Below are 20421 nucleotides of genomic sequence, written 5' to 3' on the forward strand. Positions count from 1 at the left end.
TTATGAGATTGGATTTTATAGCAATAAAACCACAATTCAAGGCATAAAGCTACTATTTAAAAAAAAAAAAAAAAAACACTTACACATAGAAATTTCAATACAGAATGCTCTTTTTGGTGCCCATGTCTAAGGCCAGGGAGGCGCAGAACAGAGAGAGGGGAAAAAAAAAACAGAAACAGTAATTTGTTCCATGCTCTTGGGAAACTATATTTTCTCCAATCTGGGCACTGGGGACTAGACGTGTGTTAAAAGACTGTACTGAACACAGGCTAAGGAGCCGGAACATCCCAGGAGCCATAGCGAATCATTAAAGAATCCTAAGCAAGGCATGCTGCTTATTTAGATTTGTATTATAGAAAGATCACTGCAGAAGCAAAGTGGAGACAAGACGAACAAGGGCTAAGACTAGAGTTATAGGGCTTCCCTAGTGGCTCAGATGGTAAAGAATCTGCCTGCAATGTGGGGGACCCAGATTGGATCCCTGGGTCTGGAAGATCCCCTGGAGAAGGAAATGGCAACCCATTCTAGCATTCTTGCCTGGAGAATCCCATGGGCAGAGGAGCCTGGTGGGCTACAGTCCGGGACCTGATCCTAAGCAGCATTCAAAAGACTTTGGGAAAGAAAATAAACAAAAAACTAACAGACAGACCTTTGGACTAAGAGATAGAGCTCCAGGACTTCCCTGGTGGTTCAGTGGTTAAGACTCCATTCTTTCAATGCTGGGGTCCCAATTTGATCCCCAGTTGCCTAGAGAATCCCAGGGATGGCAGAGCCTGGTGGGCTGCCGTCTATGGGGTCGCACAGAGTCGGACACGGCTGAAGCGACTTGGCAGCAACAGCAGGAAACTAGGATCCTGCATGCTACCCTCCTACAGGTGCAACTGGGTAGCATGTGCATGGGAAAGCCCCAAAGAACACTGAAAAAGCTCTGAATGTTGACATTAAAACCACAACCAACAGAAGACTGATTGGAACTTTCAGCTTGAACTAAACCAGGTTGGCTGCCTGAAAAGGGGAAAACATTACTCAGAGTGTATAATATTCCAAATATTCAGGATGCAACTCAAAACTACTCAGCAATACAAAGAACCAGGATGCAAACAGTATGGAGTTTGGATGGGTCATGGGTTTGGATGAAGTTACTCAAGGAGAGTATGCAGACTGAGAAACGGTTACAGAGTATAGCACTGGGAACACAGATATTAAAGGAATAAACGGAGGAAAAAGAAACTGCAAAAGAGGCTGGAAAGAGATAAGAAGTAAGTTAACTCCCAAATTTTGTATCTAAATAAACTAAAGTTCAGTAGTCTAAATTATTATGCTTTTATTGTAAGTTTATAAACTCTAGATTTAAATCTTTCAATCAGTGTAGCCAAACTAAAACCCACATCTCAGAAGCTAAAGCTATATTAAACCATAGGGTTTCCATAATATTGGTAAGGTGTTATGGAAAAACCTGTAATACAGATTGAACTTTTGGCCAACCCAATCCTATTAATGGCAAAAGTTTCTTTCTCCCTTCTCTGAGAGTAACAGAAGTCACATATCCAGTTGCATCCATAAATTCTTAGTTTCAGCTTTATCTATCATCCCTTCTCAAAGACCTGCTACATTTTCCTCTACAATTATCTTTACTACATTTCTTTTGCAGAGAAATACCATAAAAATAGTAAAAATCACATGGTATCATACCATGATGGAGACCATTTCAACCAGGGATCAAAACATAGGGCATAGAAAATGAAAGGTGTGACTTTGAGGTTATAGATCTCAACACTGGCTGTGGTGCATGGCAGGATACTTGGCAAAAAGAAGTCCCCATGAATTGTCAAAGAGAAGAGTTTCATTCTTAGAGTCCTGAAAAAAAATTTTTTTTAGCGTCACAGAGGCGTTGCTGCTTCCAAGATGAAATATTATTCTACCAGATTCTGGGGGTCCAAATCCAGATTTAAATGTTCATACCATGTGTTCAGAATTCCTGAGCTTCCAATGATCATAGAGAAGGTGTTCCTATTTCTTCTCTCTCTGGGCCTTATCATTTAACAAAAAATTTCAGGCAAAAATCATTATCTGCAGTGGAAGGTAGGGACTGAGAACAATAGTTTAATAATAAGGGAGAATTCGTTGAAAAGAACAAGTACTTCCACTGAGTGCACAAGAACACACGTTTTGATATCCTAGTGGCACAAAGACAATCCAACTTGCTTGAATTTGGCAACCACAGTGCATCTTAGAGGAAACTCATGGAAAAGAAAAGATAATTTCATGTTTTCTGGTCCAAGGATGAATTTTAGAATCATTGGAACATCCAAATTTAAGATAGATTGTTGCAAAGAAATACAAACATTTTCAAACTTACTTCCCCATTCTCTTCCACAGTTTGAAATTATTTTTATCAAAAAAACTCATTGTGTACATCCCCTACTATCATCAGTGAATAATTATAGAACTGCTTTTGGAGCATGGAGTAACTATCTGTGGTTCTCCCTAAATCTCCCTCTCTCAGTCAAGAACAGACGATCAGAATTCAGCCATCAGTCTAGCATCCCTGCCAGTGTCTGGATCTGGATAAACATACCTCATGTTCTTTCTTCCTTCAAATTTTAGGTCCTCTGTAACACAAGAAATTTAATTTCTAAGCTTCCAATCCACTAACCAAAAATACTACTTGGTGATACCTACAAGATGACCAAAAAACTACAAACTGCTTCCTTTTTGCAGAAGTCTGCCTTGAACAAATGAACTTCAACCTCAGCACTCCAGGATGCTCCACATCAAAAGAAGGCTTCCTGAGCAGGGCAAAAGCGTCTCTGGGACAATCCATTAACAAGTCAGAGTACAGTACAATGTCGGATCATTTAATGTATTTTCCATCTGAGAAGCCAGAGAAAAGGAACTGTAAGTCTTAGGAGTGGAAAAAAGAAAAAAGGCAAAATACAAGGAAAGGGACTTCCCTGGTGGTGCAGTGGATAAGAATCCGCCTGCCAATGGAGAGAACATGGGTTCGGTCTCAGAAGATCCCACGTGCCACAGAGCATCTAAGCCCATGTACCATGACTACTGAAGACTGCACCCTCTAGAGCCTGAGCTCCACCACGAGAAGTCACTGCAGTGAGAAGCCTGTGCACCACAACGAAGAACAGCCCTCACTTACAGCAACGAGAAAAAGCCTTTGCAAAGCAAAACGAAGACCCAGCGTAGCCAAAAATAAAATAAATAAAATTTAAAAAAAATAAAGAAAGGACTATGAAGTGGGATTATACACAATTCCATGCTGAGTTCATAGACCTATTTCAAGCAGCACTGCCTCACTCTGCTTTGACTAAAACACAGCAGCTCTGCAGATGCCACACACTAAATTATACATCTTAATCTGGTCTACCAAGTGACCTTCTCTGCTTGTGCCCACTGTGAAAGCACTTTGTTCCCTGGTAAGTCTTCAGGTCTTTCATTTCCTCTAGCAAACTCCGGGCAGCCAGTCTCTCCAAAACAACACTGCTGGGCTGATTTCTTCCCTGACTCTTTTTCCAGTAAGCAAGTACATGATTTTTCTCTACCCCAAAGGGAAAGATCTGTTGTGCCTCATCATAATAGGAAATTATTGCCTTTAGCAGATGCTAGTCAATGCTCATGACATTATTTCACCAATGCCTAAAATTAGATCCAAGAATTAGCTGCAGTCATTCTGTCTGTTTACTGTAGATTTCCTAATTGATTCTGGGCCTAAAATGCCAATGCAAAATCTTTTTTTTGCTCAGTCATTGGCCCAGACATGCCCTGTGACTCCATCTGAGTCCGATATGACCAAGATAGATTATCTATAACTTCCATTTTTTAACTGGAAATTGTCCCTCTCCATACAGATTCACACTCTGTCCTTTTACACACCAATTTAAGCACCAGGAGACTGACTTTTTTGGACTCAGTCTCATCTGGAAAATCCCATGGACGGGAGCCTGGTGGGCTGCAGTCCATGGGGTTGCTAAGAGTCGGACACGACTGAGCGACTTCACTTTCACTTTTCACTTTCATGCATTGGAGAAGGAAATGGCAACCCACTCCAGAGTTCTTGCCTGGAGAATCCCAGGGACGGGGGAGCCTGGTGGGCTGCCGTCTATGGGGTCGCACAGAGTCGGACATGACTGAAGCGACTTAGCAGCAGCAGCAGCAACATCAACAAGCTCCCCTGCACTCTACCACTAGGTTTAGCCACTGTGGCACCAGGTTAGAAGGCAGAATGGGGAAAGGGTCGGGATATCTACTTCCTGGCTCCCTCCCTCCTAGACCATGGCTTTCTAACAGGTGGGTCCTCTACTCACAAAGACCACAGCGGCTCTTGGGGAGTCGTCCTTCAGCTACAGTTACTGCTTTTGGATACCGTTACTGGTCCCTCCCACTGCTCATTCAGGCCTAGGTAGTTCTGAATTCTGTCTCTCCCATGTGATTTTGGACACTTTAGTGCCTGCCTGTCCACCTCCTACCCACCCTAGGTTGGAGCAGTGTCACTGTTCTTCGGATAGAAGATACAAACACAAGGGTAGGTCTGCAACCGCTTCCTAGCTCTTCTCTCCCTGAAGGAATTTTTCTTCAAAGAATTTAAACACAGCGGGAGTAGGAGTACAGGAGTCACAACTAAATGACTACAATACAAAGCAGAAAGAGATCCATTCAATAGACATCAAACAAAAAATCAGAGGTCAAAGAAAGGAGAAAGTACATTAGATTTGCAGGATCAGAAAATCCTTCAGGAGAAGCTTTTGAAACTCTCATAAAGGGTAAGATCTCAACAAGCAGAGATTAAGAAAAGGGAAACACAAGAGGAGAAGCATTATATAAGACTGGGAAACTTGCTAACGTGCACAAAGGGAAAAACGACTTTCTTTTTTAGATGTGTATAAGGATGTATGAAGTGATGCCACATCATAAAAACAAATGAATCCAGATTGGTAGGAAATTAATGCTAACTTCATAAAAAAAATGAGAAACCACTGATGAGTTTTGATCAGGAAAGTAATATGTCCAGGATTAAACTTAAGAAAGATGAATCTAGCAGTAATATCAGAACAGAATAGAGTAGAAAGAGATCAGAAAGCATCAAGAATGAGGAACTCAGGAGAATAGAAAATTCTGCAAAGAAACTGAAAAAGAAACCAACTAGAAGGGGAGATTAGAAGAACAGCTTTAGATAGTAGTTTTAGCAAAGTAATAGAACACCAAAATATACTGCAAAAAGCAAGAGATAGGCAGATAGTTAAGAGAAGGCAATAAATAATAACCTGTACAAGTATTACGGCTTTGACTTCGTGGTTACTTTTGTTTTTGTTTTTTTAAGACAGAGGAAACTTGAGCATGTTTTTAGGCTGAGAAAAAAGTAGTAGTGAAGAGGGAGCTATTGATGATACAAGTGAAAGATGGGATAAAGTAAGGAACAATAGATGAAGGAAGGCCCCAAAGGATGAAGACATGGGCTTGAGGATAAATGAGGAGGATAAGCCTTGACAAGAAAGAAAATCATTTCATGGTCAAAGAGTAGGTCTAAGTTAAAAGGAAAAGACAATGATAAGCAGAAAGTAGTGAAAGTAAGAGAGTTTACATATCACCTTCCCTCGATGGCTCAATTGGTAAAGAATCTGGCTGCAATGCAGGAGATACAGGAAATGTAGGTTTGACCCCTAGCTTGGGAAGATCTCTGGAGAAGGGAATGGCAACCCACTCCAGTATTCTTGCCTGAAAAATCCTATGGACAGAGGAGCCTGGGAGGTTACAGTCCAAAGGATCTTAAAGAGTTGGACAAGACTGAGCATATATGCATGCACACATATATCACCTCATTTAATTTTTTCTTCATAAAAACTGCAATTTTATGATTTTCTTTGTATTCCTACAATGTCACAAGGACAGCACTATGCTAGACTATTCTATAGAAGCAAAACCTCTACCTTTAAAACTCTGATTTGACTAAGAGCCAAAAGCATTCCAAGCTGGGCCTTATTATAACATACTGGAGAATCTCTGAAATAATTATATAGAGGCGAACTTCTGTTCAGTAGAATTATTTTTGTCAATAAATTTCTAGCCAAAGTCACAGCTGGTAATCAAAGAGTAAGAAAAATGGCTCCTTCTTGCAATTTTTACAAAATCAGTTCAGTTCGGTCACTCAGTCGTATCTGACTCTGTGACCCCATGGACTGCAGCACTCCAGGCTTCCCTGTCTATCACCAACTCCCAGAGTTTATTTAAACTCATGTCCATTGAATCAGTGATGCCATCCAACCATCTCATCCTCTGTGGCCCCCTTCTTCTCCCATCTTCAATCTTTCCCAGCATCAGGGTCTTTTCCAGTGAGTCAGCTCTTCATAGCAGGTGGCCAAAATATTGCAGTTTCAGCTTCAGCATCAGTCCTTCCAATGAATATTCGGGACTGATTTCCTTTAGGATGGACTGATTGGACCTCCTTGCAGTCCAAGGGACTCTTAAGAGTCTCCAACACCACAGATCAAAAGCATCAATTCTTCAGCACTCAGCTTTCTTTATAGTCCAACTCTCACATTCATACATGACTACTGGAAAAACCATAGCTTTGACTAGATGGACCTTTTTCAGCAAAGTAATGACTCTGCTTTTTAATAGTTGGTCATAACTTTTCTTCCAAGGAGCAAGTGTCTTTTAATTTCATGGCTGCAGTCACCATCTGCAGTGATTTTGGAGCCCAAGAAAGTCTGTCACTGTTTCCATTGTTTCCCCATCTATTTGCCATGAAGTGATGAGACCACATGCCATGATCTTAGTTTTCTGAATGTTGAATTTTAAGCCAACTTTTTCACTCTCCTCTTTCACTTTCATCAAGAGGCTCTTTAGTACTTCTTTGCTTTCTGCCATAACGGTAGTATCATCTGCTTATCTGAAGTTATTAATATTTCTCCTGGCAATCTTGATTCCAGCTTGTGCCTCATCCAGCCCAGCATTTCTCATGATGTACCCTGCATATAAGTTAAATAAGCAGGGTGATAATACAGCCTTGACGTACTCCTTTCCCTATTTGGAACCAGTCTTTTGTTCCATGTCCAGTTCTAACTGTTGCTTCGTGACCTGCATATAGATTTCTCAGTAGGCAGGTCAGGTGGTCTGGTATTCCCATCTTAAGAATTTTCCACAGTTTGTTGTGGATCTGTGATCTACACAGTTAAAGGCTTTAGCATAGTCCATAACGCGGAAGTAGATGTTTTTCTGGAACTCTCTTGCTCTTTCCATGATCCAGCGGATGTTGGCAATTTGATCTCTGGTTCCTCTGCCTTTTCTAAATCCAGCTTGAACATCTAGAATTTCACAGTTCATTATTTTTAAAAATAATTTTACTTATTTATTTTTAGTTGTACTAGGTCTTCGTTGTTGCATGGGCTTTTCTTTAGCTGCAAGTGAAGGATACTCTCTAGCTGCAGTGCCCAGGCTTCTCACTGCAGTGGCTTCTCTTCTGCTGAGCATGGGCTCTAGAGCACAGGTTCAATAGTTAAGGCGCACAGGTTTAGTTGCTCTGGGGCATTGGGATCTCCCTGGATCAGGGATCAAATCTGTGTCTCCTGCATTAGCAGGCAGATTCTTTACCAATGAGCCACCTGGAAAGCCCTGTTTGTTTGTTTTTTTAATCCATGAACCTAGCCACTCTGATACCCATACGTGCTAAAAGGTGTGAGGGTTGAAGATCCCCCCAAAGACTTCAGAGAATCTTTTCTTCACCTCTCCCTTACCTCTTTAAATCTTCATGACACAAAGATAAATTCCAGCCTGCTATACGATCTCCAAGAAAATATCAGATATCAAGATCCTCAACACATCTCTGGGCTCATGCCTCTACTTGGTTTATATAGTCATCTATTGGAAGTATATGAGTATATTAAGGGAAGAATCCCCTTCCTTGTGATTTTAAAAAAGAATCTGTACATATGAGATACTTACACATTGAATACTTAAGTTTCAAAGGTCAGTGTATGATTGCACAGCATCCCATAAAGATGGGCTTGGCACATTCTTGGTTAAGACAGGCATAGCTTTCTTTTCAAAAATCAGAAGTGTCTTTTTAAATATGTGAACCCATTCTGTGGAGTTTGCTTTTATGAGAAGTTTAAATCAGGAACAGTCATTGCATGTGTTAAGTCAAGTTTGCATTTCCTAATTAAGGACACTGCTCTCAAATAATGACTTTCCAATTATACAGAATAAAGGATTTAAAATAGACTTTTACATTTTATAGAGGAGAAAAGACCGTGGGAGGGGGCTTTAAGGGCACTCTCTTGTTTAAAGATTCACCAGAGACCACAGACCTCACGGAGGAAGGGAGAAGGATGGGGACTCTCAGAGATAAAGCAACTCTGCCATCTCGTTTCCCCTATAGTCCCTCTGTTATGGAAAAAAGAAAAAAAAAAAATGTCTTACATTATGCATTCTAAATTTATAAAACATTCCCAAATACTTCCATGAATTATTGTGCATGCTAAGTTGCTTCAGTTGTGTTTGACTCTTTGTGACCCTATCGACTGAAACCCACCAGGCTCTTCTAATCATGACATTCTCCAGGCAAGAATACTGCAGTGGGTCACCATGCCCTACTCCAGGGTATCTTCCTGACCCATGGATCGAACCCGCATCTATTTTGTCTCCTGCACTGGCATACAACACCATAATATGAGATTTGTATAAACTTCTGTAAAAGAAGTTGTGTGGCTCCAATTTCCATTGGAAACATACAACCACTCTCCAAGGCCAGTATGACAGATGCCGTCATTGTTGTTTATGTACAGAGAGGCTAAAGAGGACCAGAAAGTTTAAAGTGACTTGCCCCTGATTACACAGCTAGTGAGGAACAGAAGTGGGACTCAAATCCAGGTTATTGGATTCCCAGTTTGGTGGTCTTTCTACTATTCCACTATAGCTGAAAACCATTTTAAGTGCCATAAAAAATTTATTGCTGGATAGACTTTTAAATGCAATGTAGTACTACACAGGATGAAGCAAGTGGGCTCAAAGCCAGTCTTTGGTAAAGGTTTCTCATGTAAGTGTGATCTTTAGAAGACTTTTATGTCTGATTAAATATTCAGAATCCTACAGAGGTCAATAATTTATAGGAAATGGCTTCATAAGGTGTATCTGCTTCTTTTTTGTATTGTTGCTTTTGAAGAAGACATATTGGTATTAAAGATTCACAAACCTTAATCTTACCATGGTGATCAAGATAGGCCCTTATTCATCTTAAATCTAGTGTCAGTTCATAAAATCTGCCATGTGAGTTAGTTATTTTGAAGTGAATTTTGCACAATACCAGTAACTCTGTATAGCAATGTTTAAACAGAAGGATCTTCCAAGAAAGGGATAGGGTAACCCACCACTCCATTCCAACCCAGTGTCAATGTCTGTTTCGGCAAAGATAGTTAGAATCTCCACTGTTGTCTGGCAAGCTCATTTTCCTTGGTTGACTAAGAGCCAGGAAGGTAACATTTTAAAGACAATCAATAAGAATCTACAAAAATTTAAAATAGGTGGATTCATATTTGGTTGAGAAGGAGGAAGAAAAGAAAGCAAAGGAGGAAGAGGAAGATGAGGTGAGGCAACATCTCATGAGGTTTTAAGCACTGCTAGGCCTCAGTTAAGTGCTTCCAATGCCTCATACACTTAATTCTCATAGATCTATGAGATGAGTACTAACAACACTCCCTCTTTACCCATGAGAACCATATAAGCCTAAGTAACTTACACAAAGTCACAAGAACTAGAAATAGAATCCAAGCCTAAACGTCTTAAAAATGTGCACGTAGAAGTTACAAAACAATGCATTTTCTTTCTTTTTTTTTTAAGTATTATATCTTTTTTTTTAATTTTTTTAAAAATTTTATTTTATTTTTAAACTTTACATAATTGTATTAGTTTTGCCAAATATCAAAATGAATCCGCCACAGGTAAAAACTTCAAGGAGAGAGGTTTCCCAGATGGCACAGTAGTAAAGAATCCACCTGCCAATACAAGAGATGCAGGAGACCAGGATTTGATCCCTGGGTCAGGAAGATCTACTGGAGGAGTAAATGGCAACCCACTCTAGTATTCTTGCCTGGAAAATCTCCTGGACAGGGGAGCCTGGAGGGCTGCAGTACCTGGGGTTGCAGAAAGTCGGACACAATTTAGCAACTGAGCATGCACACACTGGGGAGAGAAAATAAATCTGTTATGGGACACTCGCAGGAGACCTCTAACACTTCTACATAAGGATTATTCTCTTTGATGGTTAAGGCTTCCCTGGTAGCTCAGCTGGTAGAGAATCCGCCTGCAATGCAGTAGACCTGGGTTCGATCCCTGGGTTGGGAAGATCTCCTGGAGAAGGAAATGGCTGCCCAATCCAGAATTCTGGCCTGGAGAATTCCATGGACAGTCCATGGGGTCACAAAGACAGTTGATGGTTAAGACATTATGGCAATTACGCAAGTAAGGCCATGATCTACATGCTCCTTAGCCAGCATGTTAATTATCCATCTGGCAGAAAGGAAAAAGCACATGTAATGTTTACAAAATTCCTGCCAGGAATTCTTCTCTGTTCTAAAAGTATGCAAGTGTTCAGTCTAATGTTTTCAACAGGACCTAGAGAAAGATTTGTCTCACAATGCCCCAGAGCAGTGAGGACAGTTAAGATTGGATATCACCATTAAATCTGCTTAAGTGAAGTTAACAGAATTATGATTGAATATTGATAAGTTTTGACTTCAGAGACTTCCTGGGCAGTCCAGTGGTTACAACAAACTGGTTCCAAATTGGGAAAGGAGTACGTGAAGGCTGTATATTGTCACCCTGCTTATTTAACTTATACACAGAGTACATCATGTGAAATGTCAGGCTGGATGAAGCACAAGCTGGAATCAAGATTTCTAGGACAAATGTCAATAACCTCATATATGCAGATGACACCACCCTTATGGCAGAAAGCAATGAGGAGCTAAAGAGCCTCTTGATGAAAGTGAAAGAGAAGAATGAAAAAGCTGGCTTAAAACCCAACATTGAAAAAAAGAAGACCATGGCATCCAGTCCCATCACGTCAAGGCAAATATATGGGGAAACAATGGAAACAGTGACAGACTTTATTTTTTGGGGCTCCAAAATCACTGCAGATGGTGACTGCAGCCATGAAATTTAAAAAGGCTTGCTCCTTGGAAGAAAAGCTATAACCAATCTAGACAGCATATTAAAAAACAGAGATACTACTTTGCCAAGACAACTGAGTGACTGAACAACCACCACCATCACCAGTGGTTAAGACTTGGCACTCCAACGCAGAGGGCGAAGGCTCAGTCTCTGGTCGGGGAGCTAAGATCTCACATGCCATGTAGTGCGACCAAAAAAATAAATTAACAAATAATTTTTTAGAAATAAGCTTTGACTGTAGGTATAACAAAAAATGTCAGAGCACCCCCAGACTTTGAAACAGTTCCCCCTGTGAGCAGGAGCTTAGTTGTGGGTATGGACACTTAGAACTATGTCTACTCAAACATTTAAATCCATTCCACCTTTGGCAGAAGGTTGGAAGTTGTAATGGGACTGTCTAAACAATATCTAACTAGTTTTTACCTTCTGATACCTGAATTTAAAAGAATTAAGTCTCATCGCTAATTTCAACAGGTCCTAAGACAAACACCTTCCATGTCACAACAAGTATAGTTGGACCCAAAGGTTTGGCAAAGAAAGTAGTATCAGGCTCTAAACAAGTCTTCCTTTAATAAACTGTGCTGCTCTGAGAATTCCCCATTGGACTGCTACTCACAATATCACTACTTCATGCAAAATGCTCATGTCCACAATTCCTATAGCTGGATATGTCACATGGGTGTCTAATAGTTCTCTCACACCATTTACACACAATTTTAGAAGCATTTCCAGATGATTTCACAAGCTCATTCTCAAAAATCTGTTAATTGACCTCAACTGAAAGGTAGAAACATTAAAAGATATTATATGTCAGGAGTCAAAGATTGCACCTATCCAAATGGCAGGTTTAGAAAGAATAAAGGTGAAGATAAGTATAGACTCATGAAATTGATGGAAAAGCCCAAGTTTTGAGGCATAGATGGTTACCCAAGATAACCTGTTATAGCAGTCTCATGCTGTTTCTAGAAATCTCTTGTGTTCCTAGAATTCAAATAACATCCCCAAATAATCCTTTGAAAAATATTTGTTGTTGTTCAGTCGCTAAGTTGTGTCCAGCTCTTTATGACCCCATGGACTGCAGCACGCCAAGCCTCCCTGTCCCTCACTATCTAGGAAAAACATAAAACAACTTAATAAGACCATTCCTGAATTTGAGATGGCTAAAACTCTGGTAGAATGAATACATAAATACATGCCACAAAAAAATAGTAATTGAATTTTGAAACAAATGGCTATTGTTCTGATTCCTAACTGAAACTGTGATAGGTCTCTCCCCCTTCTCAGTACACAAGGGAACTCCTGGGAATTCAAGAACTCTGAGCACAGCTTGGATGTCAGGGAAGAGTTAACGTTGTCTGTGACAAGTTTCAAAAGCAAATATATAATAAGCACAGCAAACAGGCCTGTGATGGTAATAAGAATGCAGAATTAGAAGGACATGAAGGCCTGGGGTTCCGTAATTTTTTGCTGTTGCGCAGTCACTCAGGCATGTCTGACTCTTAGCGACATGAACTGCAGCATACCAGGCTTCCCTGTCCTTCACTGCCTTCCAGAGTTTGTTCAAATTCATGTCCATTGAGTTGGTGATGGCACCCTACCATCTCATCCCCTGTTGCCCCGTTCTCGTGGCTTCAATCTTTCCCAGCATCAGGGTCTTTCCCAACGAGTCAGCTCTACTTATCAGGTGGCCTAAGTACTGGTGTTTCAGCATCAGTCTTGCCAATGAATATTTAAGGTTGATTTCCTTTAGGATTGACTGGTTTGATCTCCTTGCTGTCCAAGGGACTCTCGAGTCTTCTCCAGCACCATGATTTGAAAGCCTTTTATAAAAAGTTGCAACTGACACACATTTCTGTCATACAAATTACAGACTAAATCTGTGCATCAGATAAGGCTTTTAAATGCTTCATCATCAGATTAGGCAAAAAGGTACTCTAAAGTGGACATGTACTTGCATGAAAAATCAGTTTTCAGTTGGGGGAATTCTGTGTGGATTAAGAGAGAAGGATTTACCAAGAAAATCCTTCTTAAAGGGCCTGACATCATCAAGAGAAGCATTTGTTTGGCTGCCCTGGGGGCCTATGTGAGCTAAACAGATTTACAGCATTCAAGTTATTCTTCTAAAAAGCCTGTTTTGCAACCTTAAATATTTCAGTAAATACCAACATTTTATAATAAGTAACTTCTGGGCACGCAAATTTAATTCTACCAATGGGTCTGGGAGACAGGATACATTCCCCCATTCCTTTTCTTCAGTTGCAACTGCCTTTCCAAACTCAAAATGTCACTCTTACAACCTTAATGACAGCTAGTTCTTCTTCAATTCTAAGGTGTTTCCGTAAAATCTGTACGATGAACACATTCACAAACAAAGTTAGACATGTGGTCATGTATGCAATTGTGTGTTAATATCACCAGCTGTCATCACACTGCACGGATTTGCATAGTGTGCAAAACACAATGATTCAAATTTGCGACATGAATGATACACCTAAGCTGCCCAGGTAAAGAGCCCACCTGACAATCACCAGGTCCGGAAGGTCCCCTGGCAAAGGCAATGGCAACCCGGTCCTGCATTCCTGCCTGGGAAATCCCATGGACAGAGAAGCCTGGCGGGCTACAGTACATGGGGTCACAGAAGAGTCGGACATGACTTAGTGACTCAACAATAACAACAACTAAGGCACAAAGACCAAAGGATCAAGACACATACTAACTCGAGGTTCCATGGCAAACTTGATGCAGAGGCCACTGGTATACTGAGGAGTCTGGAAGGAGGACGGCAAGATGAGGAAGGCACTCGACATGCTGCAGGAGTGTTATGTGGATCAGCATGCAGTGATGGACCACAGCCAGTGCACTGCTGCTGCCAAGTCGCTTCAATCGTGTCCCACTCTGTGCGACCCCATAGATGGCAGCCCACCAGGCCCCGACGTCCCTGGGATTCTCCAGGCAAGAACACTGGAGTGGGTTGCCATTTCCTCCTCCAATGCATGAAAGTGAAAAGTGAAAGTGAAGTCACTCAGTCGTGTCCAACTCTTAGCGACCCCATGGACTGCAGCCTACCAGGCTCCTCCACCCATGGGATTTTCCAGGCAAGAGTACTGGAGTGGAGTGCCATTGCCTTCTCCGCACAGCACAGTGCAACTTGTCACCAAGCGATGGGATGGGAAAGGGAAGGAGACTGATACTTGTTATGTGGTTTGATACTGAATTAGAAATTCTGCCTTTGTTATCTCATTTAACTCTAGCAATTATCTTCTGCCTCATAAGGTTGTTGTTTTTCATTTTATACATCATAATAAATGAAGTTCACAGAAGGACATAGTAAAGTTGGGCTTCAACACAAGTCCACACTCCTTTCAGTACAGAACATTCGAGTAGCAGGGGCTTGAAGACTGGCTCTCAATTCTCTAGCTTATTAGAAAGGATATCAAACATGTGGAAAAGGAAAATAGAAAGCAAACCATTTAAATAAAGCTGGAGGAAAATAGAAAGGATGGAGAATGAATGATTGTGACTTTGAGGAGGAACAGAATAGGGTGGGGGTGGGGAGTCACATCACTGAAATAATGCAGATAGTACAAGAATGACTTTCCCAGAGATTTTTCAATAAAAGAACAACATCGTATATCCCACAGGAAAAGGATGGAGCAGCTGAAGAAAACCAGTCTAAAACTGTCATGTAGCAGAGTGACCTACCTGCATTGGCCTGGGATATCTAGGCCACCTTTTTGTGAAACTGATAGACAAGGAACCCTTCATGAGTTTATTATATATGCAGATATACAGGAGAAGTTTGGGGGATTGGAAGGACAAGAGGCATGAAGGGGACCTATTTGGTTGCAGGAATCTGGAGAGAGAGGGGAAATTGTGGGTAAGGGATAAGTGGAGATAAAGAAGAGAACAATGGACAGAATAGGACAATATCTGATACACACAGAAGAAAAAAGGTAGGAGAATTCCTTGTGTTCATAAAAGATTTTTAAGACTATGAAACCAAGCACTGCTGCTTCAAGGCCCAGTGAGAGAGCATGGCCAGGGGTGGAGAAGGAGCTGTTCTTTTCCATCCATCATCTCCTCTGGTGACCTAGGAACTTCAAAAGACCATCACAGCAAACTATTGTGCTCAACAGGGTGTCATTTTAACAGAGGGTTCCTGCAGAAGAGGCCAGAATAAAGACAAGGTGCAGTGAGGACAAGGCTGGGGGACAGAATGACTAGTCTGATGGCTGAGCACATATGAGGCTCCAGGAAATAATGGGAAGTTTAAAGGGGTGGATGAAGTCCTATGTAAACAGCAAAAACTAAGATTGATCATATTAAGGTGTTATTATTAATGTGTCTTGACTTCAACCCATAAACAAGTGATGGCCTCCACACAGTTTGAAGAATAAGGGGCACAAAAAAGAATAAGAAATAGAGGAAATGCAATGATAAACATGACTCCCACCCCAAAGAAGAGAAAATCAGTCATCCAAATGGAATGGGTTTCTTTGAAAGGTTTGCTATAACTGGACATTTTTAAGTGAATGTTGATGACTATTTGATGGAGATTCTGAGGAAATTATTAACCATTATCTATCCAATTCCACAGACCTAATAGTCTCCCTTAATATCTGCCCCTCTCAGAGTTCAATCCATTACTAGCTCCTCTTGGTTTTACCTCCATGATGACTAGGTGCTTGGATGAGCTGGAATTCAGAACACTTCCATCCCAAGCTAATATAATTTTTTGAATATGTTACGGTACATACTCTTCTTGGAAAGACAAACAGTGTTTGATCTCTTAATCTATGTTCCATAATATTCCATATCATAAAATTTTCATTCCCAACAAAAATAATTGATCCCAATAATTATTAAAATTTCCTTGGTTCAGTTAATTAGACAACTGAATTCCACAAATCCTAGAATTTTTGATAATTTTTATCTATCAGTATTTGAGGGATCAATCTAGTGTGTCTAGATTCTTGGGAGGCTCAAGATCAAATGAGCAAATATCATGTGTAATAGTTTTTCATGTTCCCAGCTCCCCTATGATATGAACATTATCAATGACAACATCCCTGTGTATGACTGACCCATATTTGGACTTATGGAATGTGGGCAATCAGAAATATTTCCACATTCCACACTGTAGTTTTTCCAAAAACAAAGTGTAATGGTTTGATTCCACCGTGATTTCTGTTTCAAACTCTGGGAACTGTCCCATGGAGCTAGATCAGGAGCCCATGAAACTGAGCAGGTCTTTCAGATGGAGAGAATTTTTCCTACTACACATCAAGTTTAATTAATAAAACTAGATTCCTGGGGCTTCCCTGGTGGCTCAGTGGTAAAGAATCCAGCTGCCAATGCAGGAGACATGGGTTCGATCCCTGGTCTGTGAAGATCCCACATGCCATGTTATGGTCCATGTGCCATAACTCTGAGTGTGTGCCCAGAGCACGGGAACTGCAAGTGATGAAGCCCATGTGCCCTACAGCCTGTGCTCTGCAACAAGGGAAGCCACAGCAATGAGAAGCCCCCACTCACTGCAACTAGAAAAAAGCCCATGCAGTAATGACCCAGCACAACCACAAATAAATAAGTTAATAAAATGAAACTAGATTCCATTCAGAGGAAAGAACTATTTTTTAAGGACTAGAGTCTCAGTCATAGAGGTCGCCCACTACTACTACTACTAAGTCACTTCAGTCATGTCTGACTCTGTGCGACCCCATAGACGGCAGCCCACCAGGCTCCCGCCCCTGGGATTCTCCAGGCAAGAACACTGGAGTGGGTTGCCATTTCCTTCTCCAATGCATGGAAGTGAAAAGTGAAAGTGAAGTCACTCAGTCGTGTCCGACTCTTAGCGACCCCACGGGCAGCCTACCAGGCTCCTCCGTCCATGGGATTTTCCAGGCGAGAGTACTGGAGTGGGGTGCCTAGGAAGGAAATTGACATTGTAGAAGAAAGTTTCTCAATCTTCTAAATGCTTTCTATTTCTTCCTTTCATTATTTCTTTTCATAAGAAATTCAAGAAGGCAGGTCACCCTTATTTTGCCACATCTTTTCCTCTCTTTTCTTTTTAAATAAAGAAAGGAGTCCTCAAAGGCTAAGCTTAGATACTTCATACAGAGCTTGCTGTATATCTACTGGCCTGGGAACTGGAAACCAAAAGTATGGCCCCAATGAGGTCAAAATTTAGTACAAATCAAAGCAGAGAAGCTCTGAAAATACCTACATTCTCCACCCACCCACCCCCAACCCAGACACACACACTTAGCAGTACTCTCCCACAGATGTAAAAAGAATCAGGACTTCCCTGGTGGCACAATGGATAGGAATCCACCTGCCAATGTAGGGGACAGTTCAGTCCCTGGTCCTGGTCCAGAAAGACTCCACATGCTGCGGGGCAACTAAGCCCATACATTGCTACTACCAAGCCGTGTGCCGCAACTACTTAAGCCTTCGTGTCTAGAGCCTGTGCTCCACAACAAGAGAAGCCCCTGCTGGCTGCAACTGGGAAATCCCAGGCAAAGTAACGAAGACCCATTGCAGCCAAAAATAAGTGAACAAGATTATATATATACGTGTGTGTATATATATACATATATATATGTGTATATATATAAAGAATCAAGAAATTCTCACCCATATAGCATCCTCCTCAATTGAGAAGTCCTGTCCTGATTGAAATGTTTATTTATGACTGTCAGAGTTGAACTGAGGCTACAGTGCAATAAAATCCCATAATGTCTCATACTTTTTGAAGAAATCTCACATGCATATTCTTTTTAAACAAGCAATTTATCTGATCAGATCTGAGAGATAAATGGACATTGCTGAGAGAGGTTTGAGAAAATATCTGGCTGGAGGGCCCCCAGAGCAAATGGCACATTTCCCATTTGAAAGTTGTTCCTTGAAGGCCAACTATATATCAAACATTTTCTTCTTCACTTTTCTAGATGGAGAATTCGTCTTTGGCACTTCTAACCAACCTCCTCTACCTCCCTTCCCCTTGCCGGTAACACATTCTGTCTCCTACCCCTAAGAAAAGTCACTTTCAACATATGACCAGATATAAATCATTCAGCTTTTGATGACATGAGTTAGCCGTCATAGAAGTATTTTCATTTGCTGCGTTGCCCTGTCAAAGGGAATGACAGGCCATGGAGCCAATTTAGGGAATTCAGCTTCACTTATATAGAAGAGGGAGTGATTTGGTCAGAGGTCTCCCCAGGACTGACAAAATCCTAAAGCTATTATCCACAGCTAAGACACAACTTCTGAGTACCCAGAATGTTTCTAAGCTTTGGTTCCCAAACTAAAACTGTAGATACCTAAGGTAAACAGCTTTAGTTCTTTAGTTAATTAAATAGGTGATTGCTTGTTTAGGGATCACTCACCCCATGTTGGGCACTCTTCTTAGAGCTTTTACCTGTTTTAACACATTTGTTTTAACACATGCAAAAAAGTCTATGAGGCAGGTACTATGATTTATCCCTGTTCTATAATAAAGATCATGTCACGTGCATGTGTAGCCTGTCCATGGGATTCTCCAGGCAAGAGTACTGGAGTGGGTTGCCATTTCCTCCTCCAGGGGATCTTCCCAACCCAAGGATCAAAACCAAGTCCCCTGCATTTGAAGAGGGACTCTTACCACTGAGCCACCTGGACCTGAGTCACAGAGAGGGTAAGTAATTTGCTAAGAGTCACATAGCCGCCAAGGGGCTGCGATGGGATTTGACCAGAGATGGTTTTTTCCTAGAGGGGCTCTGAAAATCTCTTACAGGACTAACCAGGGGAACCAAGTCTCATTCTTCTGAATGAGACCCACTCATTCACTAATTCATCTTCTTAAGTCATAGGATATGAGCACTCACCCCATAGTATGACTGATCCAGGACTCATCAATCTTCATATGAGAAAGTTTCCACCCGAGCAGCGCAGACCGAAGGAAAAACAATGAATTCAGAGTCAGAAGGCTTGGGCTCAACTCCAGCTCTGTCAGTTGCTAAAGCAATGATCTTCTGAAAGTCACTTAGCCTCTCTGCACCTCACTGTCTCCATCTATAAAATAGCTTTTTATTCTCCCTATTTTCAATGCAGTTCTATAGTCCCTTCTGCAGAAAAATGGAGTCCACTCTCCAAATTACTTTTCTAGGTAGAGTAAATTCAGGGCACACATGGGATCAGAACCTAGACTTCTGGAACCAAAGATACCACAGGACAATAAGGGGTGGAAGCAGGTAAAGGAAACGGTATGAGAAATTCACAAAAGAACCAAATTTTCATCAGTAATGCAAGACCCAGAAGGAAAGCAAGTGAAGTGTAGGAAACAAGTAAAACTGAAAATTAACATGGGTGAAAAATAGGTGAATTAATCAAGGCTCATTATTTCCACCTCTATTAGAAAAGAAAATTCATTATTGGCTTGAGTGAGACCCAGGACACAGTGATCTCTCCACTTCAGCACTACTACAGCGTTTCCTCCTTTGGTCCAAACCCTTGATTGACACTTAACAACTACCATCTGAAGAAGTGCTGTGATTGCTCCCTCCTGGCCCATGCACAAAGGAAAAAATCTTCAACTTGAGGCCCTTCTTGAGCTCTTATCAACGTATGATGCCTCCATGTCCTGCACTGGGGCTCAAATCCGTTTAGCCTCCTCTGTCAGAATGTTTAGCGTAATCCCAATGGTACCCATGAACCCAGACTTCAGATGTCCTTGGACTCCTTGCCTCATCTGTCTGAGGGTCAAAGCATCCCTTCCTTAGCATAACTTTAGGACGAATATGAACTTGGTTCAAATTCCAGCTCTTCCACCCAGCATGGCAACCTTAGCTATGTCATCTCTATGAACTTCAATTTCTTGTCCCTAAAATACAGGTACTAATGACACCTGATAGACCTATCAGCAGTGAGAACTGGGTGTCTGATACTTAGCAGGGACTATAAAAGTAATAGCTATTATTTTGTGTTCCAGACCCATGTTATCCAGGAAAAGACTCCCAACACACACTGCCTCTGATGGCCAATTGACCTTCTGTGACTTATTTTTCCTGTTTGATCAAAAGCTCCCTAAGGGAAAAGACTGTCATCATCACCATCTCTGTATTCCCTATAGCATACGACTGCAAGATGGCAGACATTCAGTCAACAGTAGACTAAAGCATCATTATCTGAAAACACAGGTCCAAACTATGTCTCTGCCTAGAAATTCAAGCATATTATTTTTCTAGCCATAATTAATGATCA

General features: G+C 41.2%; 1 protein-coding gene across 22 annotated transcripts in view; it reads right to left on the reverse strand.

Moving 5' to 3' along the window:
• The window catches only part of FMN1 (formin 1), a 497211-nt gene that overhangs the window by 459951 nt on the left and 16839 nt on the right, over window positions 1-20421 (reverse strand). For 12 of the 22 annotated variants that reach the window (XR_015135041.1, XM_086322043.1, XM_086322036.1 and 9 more), the window contains one exon: window positions 19047-19078. The exons of 9 other annotated variants lie outside the window; for them this stretch is intronic. The gene's annotated coding sequence lies outside the window, so the exon portion shown is untranslated. Of the gene's footprint in view, window positions 1-19046; window positions 19371-20421 lie in introns of all 22 variants that reach the window. One more of the 22 variants, XM_086322038.1, reaches the window with a different exon arrangement.

This window comes from Bos grunniens, chromosome 10 (genome assembly GCF_055505025.1).
Source record: "Bos grunniens cultivar Pamir isolate PY7600 chromosome 10, Bosgru_T2T1.0, whole genome shotgun sequence".
NCBI lineage: Eukaryota > Metazoa > Chordata > Mammalia > Artiodactyla > Bovidae > Bos > Bos grunniens.